Source organism: Garra rufa, chromosome 19 (genome assembly GCF_049309525.1).
Source record: "Garra rufa chromosome 19, GarRuf1.0, whole genome shotgun sequence".
NCBI lineage: Eukaryota > Metazoa > Chordata > Actinopteri > Cypriniformes > Cyprinidae > Garra > Garra rufa.
In genome coordinates this window covers 39,332,667-39,342,532 of record NC_133379.1, presented here as the reverse complement: position 1 = coordinate 39,342,532, position 9,866 = coordinate 39,332,667, and positions in this window count along the sequence as shown.

Genomic DNA, 9,866 nt, shown 5'->3' with positions numbered 1-9,866 from the left:
AAAATAAAAACATAAATACAATTATGTATTTTTAAATGAGTAGTTCAAGATTTACAAACTTACAAAAAGTTTTACAAAACTTACAAAAAGTAAAGTTTAAAATATAAATGAAATAAATGAATAAAATATATAGTTTTTTTTATATGTAAAGCTAAATACTTTATATTTATTTTTAAAAAATCATGTTTTTTTATTGTTTTATCATATTTTATTGTGTTAGTTAGCTGTGTTTTTTAGTTATTTTTTACTTAATCAAAATAACCCAACTGCAATTTGATTGAGATTAATTGGAATGCACAATGAAAAAACATGATTTTTAAAAATGGGTAAAAACTGAGTTATCTGTTTTTGCAAATGACCTTTTCATATTTAATATAAATATATATTGTTTATAACATACTGTAATTATAAAAAATATACATCATTTATGAAATAAATAAAATTATATATTGTATAATTGTATTCATACATTTTATAACATAAACGTATATCATAATTATTAACATTGTTGTTGCATGACTTTACTACATTGCATGTGTAATTGTGCATTGTTTAATTACATTTTTTTGTCAAAATGTCTTGGCATTCTGATGAAATAATATGTGTAAGGTGATACTGCACATTGCACAGTACAGTATGTGTTGCACAACACTTTCTATTTTTAAAAATAGTATCCAAATCTATACAGTATGAAATGATTACGCATGCAACGTAAGAAGGTCATGTGACAATTTTGCATGCTGCATACACAATTTTTGGAAGTCAAAGAGGTGATTGAAAGCTGTGGTTGACATGGCCTGTATTTCATGAGCAGTACGGTAGCGTGCCATTATAAACACAGTCCTCTTTTCCTGTATTAATGCTCCTGATGCCTACAGTATGTGCAGCACCTGTTTTGCGTCGGCCGCACGCACGGACTCAGAAACGCAGGCCGGGTTTAAACGCTGGCGTCCGGCCAACTGGGCAAGCATGTGTCCGCTCTCAAACATTCAGCGCCTGCCAACTGTGTCCCTCCTCTCGCTCTGGCACAGCCATCGATGCCACTCTCTGCCGACCCACAACATTCTGCCAGAATCAGCTTTCCCACTACGCCCGCTGACAGCTCCTACAATCCCTCTCTTTCTCTATAGCCTCTCATGCTTCAAGAGCCTGTGTGTGTGTGTGTGTGTGTGTGTGTGTGTGTGTGTGTGTGTGTGTGTGTGTGTGTGTGTGTGTGTGTGTGTGTGTGTGTGTGTGTGTGTGTGTGTGTGTGTGTGTGTGTGTGTCTGCGGTTTGTTCTTTAGGCTCCTGTTGCTCCTTTCCAAAAATCTGAGAGTTTGTCTTTCACTGTCATCATCTACTCATCTCTCAAAAACTAAAATAAATAAATAAATGCTATTTAATGTCCAGCTTTGCATTTGTGCATTTAGCAGATGCTTTTATCCAAAGTGATTTACATTTATTTATTTATTGTACTTACTGAATAATAATAAAAAAATATATATTTACTCATTAGTTATGTAAAATTCAAGATTTACAAACTGAAGTAAAGTTTATTTAAAATATATTACATATTATATTATTAGAAAAATTATCAAATCAAATATAATAAAAATGATCAAATTAAAATAGAATAAAATAATTAAAAATTAAATTAAAAACATGCAAAAAACTTTGCATTTATGCATTTAGCAGATGCTTTTTCCAAAGTGATTTACATTTATTTATTGTACTTACTGAATAATAATAAAAAAATATATATATTTACTCATTAGTTATGTAAAGTTCAAGATTTGCAAACTGAAGTAAAGTTTATTTAAAATATATTACATATTATATTATTAGAAAAATTATAAAATCAAATATAAGAAAAAGGATCAAATTAAAATAGAATAAAATAATTAAAAATTAAATCAAAAACATGCAAAAAAATTTGCATTTATGCATTTAGCAGATGCTTTTATCCAAAGTAACTTACATTTATTCATTTATTTAATGTACTTACTGAATAATTAAAAAATATTTTACTTGTTAAAAATAAAAATTGCATTATACACATTTCTAAATAATTAAAAAAATTAATTATTACAATTTTATAAATGTGTGTATATATATTTAGGATTTGCAAAGTCAAATTAGACGTGTTTAAAATGTACAAATATATTTAAAAGTAATCTAAATAAAAATACATTAAGAAATAAATAAAAAATAAATATATATTTTTAAATATGTAAAGTTCAAGATTTACAAACTGAAGTTTATTTAAAATATAAATATAACGAAAATAAAAATTATTCTGAAATTAAAAATAAAAACAAACTATCAGATAAAAAATAATCCAATAAAAATAAAATAAATACTTAGCATTTATGCATTTAGCAGATGCTTTTAAAAAATAATTGATAAAAACAATTTCTAAAATACATATTAAATAATAAAATAAATAAACATTTTTTTTACATATATAAAGTTCAAGAATTACAAAGTCAAGTCAGAGGTTACAAATATATTTTAAAATTACTTAACAACACATAGAAATAAATAAATAAAATAAAATAAATCACAAATAAATATATATTCAAGATTAAAGTTGAATATTTACTAACTAAAGTTTATTAAAAATATAATAAAAATAAAAATAATAAAAACAAATATAAAATAATCAAATTAAAATAAAAGTAATATTTAAATAATACAATTTTATTATAAATGTACTGTATATAAATGCAATCCATAATTATGAGCATTTAAATCAGTAATATGCTACATTGTTTTCCTGTGACCTCACTATGTGCTCACTATTTAATTGTGGCGTCTATTACTGTATTTACAAAATAAAAAGTTATTTTCCATATTTTTGGTTTGCTTTGGCATTTAGATGAAATAATGTCATGTATAATGCATTTAAGTCCATTAAGGCGATGCATTTCTAAGCAAAACACAAAAATATGCAAGAAAAAAGTATGTCAGGCTTAATTGTATGCATGAGGATTTGATTGGATCAAAAATGGATCATATTACTGAAGTAAAATAGGTTGCAAATGCACTTGCGTGTTGACTTTAAAATCAAAGAAAAACAAGTCTTCTGCAGAATACAGTTACTGACAAAACTCCCCAGAAATACTGCCGTGGTTTGGCATCAGATGTGATGAATCTTTCATGACATCACGGCCCTGTGGATCGGCAGCGTGCAATTAATGCCCACATGCAACCAAACTACAAAAAAACACTTGTTAAACTATCTTACAGTTCACATGAATAAAAAAAAATATGATAAATGCATAAACATTGTAAGACATTTTAGGCATGTGAATACTTTTTGGGGCCACTGTATGTATATAAAGCTGCAAAACGCTTCCTTCTAAATAAAAGGAGCTGCAGCAGGGCTACGGTCGTGCCTTAAATAACTTCAGGACAGAAACTGTAGGTAATGGAAACCCAATGCAAAGGACAGAAAATAGCTGCTTCTCATGTAATTACAGCCGTCCATCTGCGCAGCGCTGACGTGACCACACCAAAGTCTGATGAAGGGTCAGTCCCTGTAAAAGCTTATATTTAGGCAGAGCTACGGAGACCTTTAAAACACACACGCTCTCCGTGAGCTGCGGGACGGAGCAGAAATGACACGTGAGGAAAGTGAGGTGCATTTAAGAGGATAAACACACACACAAACACACTCGTGTCACTGCGCTATAAAATATAATCACTACCTCTGCTGCTCCATCAAAAGAGGCAAATGAAAACCTTTGTTTTCAACATCTGCATGTCTAAACTCTTAAAAATAAAGCTTCCCAAAAAGGGTTTTACAGACTGATGACATAACAGATGCTTTTTAAAAGAACCTTTTGAGTTGCTAAGATGCTATAAGAAAACCTAAGTTCCTACAATGCTAAAGAAACATTAAGTTCCTACAATGCTATAAACGAACCTTGACATGTTTAAGATGTCATTAAAAGAACCTTTAAAAGAAGCCTTTAAGTTCCTGTAATTTCACTTCTTTGTAACCTTTATGTTCTGCATGACATTATAGGAGCTTGTAATTCTTTTAGAGTATCATGGGAACTTAAGGGTTTTTATGGGATTATAGGAATGTAAAAGTTCATTTATGACATCATAAGAACTTAAAGGTTCCTTTATCTAATTCCAGGTTCCTTTGTCTAATTTTATTCTAACTTAAAAGGTTCTTGTATCCAATTCTAGGAACTTTTAAAAGTTATTTTATGTCATCATAGGAACTTAAATGTTCTTTTGTGACATCAAAGGTACTTAAATTTTTTTTATTTAATTCTAGGAATTTAAAAGTTATTTAATGACATCACAGGAACTTAAAGTTTCTTTTATCCAATTCTAGGTTCTTTTACGAATTAAGAGAACTTAAAGGTTCTTTTATGACATCATAAGTACTTAAAGGTTATTTTATCCAATTCTAGGAGCTTAAGTTCTTTTATGACATCATAGGAACCTCAAGGTTTTCTTTTATGACATCATAAGAACTTAAAGGTTCTTTTATGGAATTATAGGAACTTAAAAGTTCTTTTATGACATCAAAGGAACTTAAAGGTTCTTTTATCTAATTTTTAGGATCTTAAAAGATCTTTTATGACATCACAGGAACTTAAAGGTTCCTTTATCTAATTTTAGGAACTTGAAAGTTCTTTTACGACATCATAGAAACCTAAAGGTTCTTTTGTGACATCAAAGGTTTTTTAATTTTAATTCTAGGAACTTAAAAGTTCTTTTATGACATCATAGAAACCTAAAGGTACTTTTATGAAATTCCAGAACGTAAACGTTGTTTTTCGACATCATAGGAGCTTAAAGGTTCTTTAATGGAATTCTAGGAACTTAAATGTTATTTTATGACATCATAGGAACTTAAAGGCTCTTTTATGGCATTAAAGGTTCTTTCGCGACATCATAGGAACTTAAAGGTTATTTTATCCAATTCTAGGAACTTAAAGGTTCTTTTAAAACATTATAGGAACTTAAAAGTTTTTTTTTTTTTTTTATCAAATTCTAAGAACTTAAGTTCTTTTAATGACATCATAGGTAAAGGTTATTTGATCCAATTCTAGGAACTTAAAGGTTCCTACAAGTTCTTTTATGGCATCACAGAAACTTAAAGGTTCTCAATGACATCCAATTTATCCAATTCTAGGAACTTAAAATATATTTTATGAGATCATAGGAACTTAAAGGTTCTTTTGTGACATAATAGGAACCTCAAGGTTTTCTTTTATGACATCATAAGAACTTAAAGGTTCTTTTATGAAATTATAGGAACTTAAAAGTTCTTTTATGACATCAAAGGAACTTAAAGGTTCTTTTATCTAATTTTTAGGATCTTAAAAGATCTTTTATGACATCACAGGAACTTAAAGGTTCCTTTATCTAATTTTAGGAACTTGAAAGTTCTTTTACGACATCATAGAAACCTAAAGGTTCTTTTGTGACATCAAAGGTTTTTTTATTTTAATTCTAGGAACTTAAACATTCTTTTATGACATCATAGAAACCTAAAGGTACTTTTATGAAATTCCAGAACGTAAACGTTGTTTTTCGACATCATAGGAGCTTAAAGGTTCTTTAATGGAATTCTAGGAACTTAAATGTTATTTTATGACATCATAGGAACTTAAAGGCTCTTTTATGGCATTAAAGGTTCTTTCGCCACATCATAGGAACTTAAAGGTTATTTTATCCAATTCTAGGAACTTAAAGGTTCTTTTAAAACATTATAGGAACTTAAAAGTTTTTTTTTTTTTTATCAAATTCTAAGAACTTAAGTTCTTTTAATGACATCATAGGTAAAGGTTATTTGATCCAATTCTAGGAACTTAAAGGTTCCTACAAGTTCTTTTATGACATCACAGAAACTTAAAGGTTCTCTATGACATCCAATTTATCCAATTCTAGGAACTTAAAATATATTTTATGAGATAATAGGAACTTAAAGGTTCTTTTATCCAATTCTAGGAACTTAAAAGTTTTTTTTTTTTTTTGAGATCACAGAAACTTAAAGGTTCTTTTATGAACTTCCAGAACTCCAAAGTTTATTTGTAACATAATTGGAACTTAAATATTCTTTTATGACATCATAGAAACTTAAAGGTACTTTTATGACATCATAAGAGCTTAAAAGTATTTTAATGGAATTATAGGAACTTAAATGTTCTTTTATGACATAAAAGGAACTTAAAAGTTATTTTATCCAATTCTAGGAGCTTAAAAGATCTTTTATGACATTATAGGAACTTAAAGCTTCCTTGATCTATTTCTAGGAACTTAAAATACCTTTTATGACATCATAGGAACTTAAAGGTTCTTTTATCCAATTCTAGGAACTTAAAAGTTCTTATATGAGATCATAGAACTGTAAAGGTTCTTTTATGAAAATCTAGAACTCAAAAGTTTATTTGTTACATAATTGGAACTTAAACATTCTTTTACGACATCATAGGAACTTAAAGATTCTTTATTGAAATTATAGGAACTTCAATGTTCTTTTATGACACCATAAAATATATTAGTAGTATTTTCCTCTATTGCAATGACATTCAGACATGAAGTCTGACTAAGTGGGGAAATTAAGGTTTTGCTGAATTGTTCAGCTGACTGGACTCAGTCTATACAACTTTAATTCTCCAGGAGCTACCAATGACTGAAATACAGCGTGAAAGTGCTCCTCAACTGAAGACCTATCTGTAAAACAGAACCCAGTGAGAATAAGGGAGGAACTGATCTTAGATCTTCACAGGCTATAAATATGCCCAGGCGGCAGACATCAGAGGCAGGAGTCTGGACTGTGATGTCCAAACGCAGGTGCTGCGAGAAAGACTTTAACCTTGACAAGACTGGATTGTTTTCAGTGAGTGGCGGTCATCATGCGTGTGTGTGGTCGTGGGGATCATTAACACGTGTGTGTGTGTGTGTGTGTGTGTGTGTGTGTGTGTGCACATAACCAGGAATCTTCAGTTTCTCTCTGAATATAAATAAATCTCGCACACAGTGGGCGATCAGGTTTAGGGGTGGGTTATATTACAAGCCGCCCTTCCTCACGACACGAGCAGAGTTTCAGATGAACAGCAATAAAACAGACAGACAAAACTGAAACCAGCATTAAGATTTGGTTTCTGTCAACAGTTTCTGGATTCAGTATCTGTGCACTGTTCTTGTGTCATGCAAAACAGGATTTTTCTTACTGTTTTATAACAAAAGAGCCGTATTTACTGTGCAATCTCACATTCACAAATACTCAACAATATTTACTGAAAATTACCTACAAAAACGAATGTTTGTGAAACTAAATCATGATACGTCACAATTCAGTATATTGCAATATACAATATGTCATATATATAAAAATTATTTATACATTTATTTAGAAAATCTTATAAAATGCATTTTTATTTTCAGTATGTTATATATAATATAATTAATATGATAAATACTAAAATAATATTAAAAACATTTTATATTATTTATGGTGTGTGTATGTGCGTGTGTATATACACACACATACACACATACATAACTTATATAAATATATATAATGTAAATAAGGGGAAAAAATCAATATTTTTAAATATTTTTAAAAAATAATTATTATATACATATATTTAAATGATATATAAAAAGTATTTTTAGTTTCATTGTTATAATATAAATATCAAATTAATTCCTATGTGAAATAAATAATAATTAGAATATAGAATAATTAGAATATATATATATATATATATATATATATATATATATATATATATATATATATATATATATATATATATATATATATATATATATTATATATATATATATATATATATATATATATATATATATATATATATACATATATGATAATTATAATTAAATTATTATATACATGCATATATTTAAAATATATATAAAACTGATTTGTATTATCATTTTTATATATAGTATAAATAATATACAATGTATGCACAAAATAAATAAATAGAGTAATATATATATATATATATATATATATATATATATATGATGCAAAAACTAACTATAATAACTAAAATAATGTAGATGAAAAAAAAATCAATATTATGAAATAAAAAATGTATATTATATACATATATATTAAAATTATATAATAATATATAATAATTATATATACATATATATGTGTGTGCGTGTGTTTGTTTTCTGTTTTATATTTATGTAAAATATATAGGCTGTATATATAAAATAGTCAGAAAAACTAAATCATGACCGTTATTTATGCAAGAAAGAAACCTACGTAAATGCCACTAATGTGTAGAATGACCCTTTTTGAATTAGGAAGACTTCAAGTGAACTTGAACATCATTGTAGACAATAAAAAAAGTCTCAATAAAACCACAACAGTGTCTCACACAGAGTTGACAGTGAATAAAGCCCCTCACGGCGGGCCGCACTGAAGCAGCTCCACAAACACAGCGGTTTTATTGTACGATACATCAGTCTGTTTCCTGTTAATTAAGGTGGCTTTTTCTGCCCTGACGAGTCTTTAAAACAAGAGTAAAACCCCATGACGCTCCTCACTGTCACACTCCATGCTCAGTATTGTAACAGGGCACCATCTTTAGCATGGCAGCGATTTCACGCTCGGATTTAAGGTTCAGGACGGACAAAAAGCCCTTCTGGGCTCTTTTGTGAAAACTCCCAGCATCCTCCGGCTCTTCCAGCACCTCCGCAGTGTTCGCCTGGGACTTGGCAAACATCAGAGTAAATGCTCATTTTGACAGCCAGACACTGATACGTTTCATTCCAGACTTCTGACAACACACAATGCAATGAATTCCGGCCAAGAACCGTCCGTTCAGACGAACCGCAGTTGAAATGCTCACGTCCCACGAACAATAAACAATACAGATCGCTCTGATGAGCACAATGCCTCTCAAATCACTTTTCATCACATCTCTGAACTCTGGATGGAGTTACACTGAAGAATGTGCTGCAAATCTCTCTCAACTCACATCCAGAACATGAACTGGCTGAGAGACTACAATCTAAACTTGGTCATTATGTTGAGCTGAGCTGATCAGATGCAATATTTTTACCTGCTGGACCAGAAAACAGATTTATAAAATAGCACAGAAGCACACTGAAGGACTTAAGCCATATCTAGAAACTAGGAAATCATGAGGGTGAAGGACACTTTTCATGCTAGATGGGGGAAAAAAAAAACCTAGCAACACCCTAGCAACCAATCAGAACACTAACATTGTGGCAGTGAGCTCAAATATATTAAAATACATTTTAAAAATGTTATAAATGAAATTAAATTAAGCATAAAAAGAAATAAAAAAGAAACAAAATACAATTAAATTAATTTAATTTAAGTAAATAAATGAAAATAAATAAATAATTTTAAGTGCTGTTAGCCAGGGTTATTATAGTTACAACTAAAACCATAAAAAAATGTTACTTTAAATAAACATTAACTGAAATGAAACAATAATTTAAAAAAAAAAAAAAAAAAAAAAAAAATTATATATATATATGATGTACTAAAGTAACTAAATAAAAGTAAAATATACATCAACTAATATATATATATATATATATATATATATAATATTATTATATTATATTTATATATATATATATATATATATATATATATATATATATATAATAATTATTATATATATTTGAATTGCTGTTAGTCAAGGTTATTATTAGCATAAACCATTAAAAAATTATGTTACTTCAAAAAAAAACATTACAGTAAAAAAATGTTACTAAAAATTATGCGATATAATTCATAAAATTGTACTACAATTCATTAAAACTGTATAGAAATATTAAAAAAATACAATTAAATTAATTTAAAAAATCTATTACTTTAAATAACATAAACATATGAA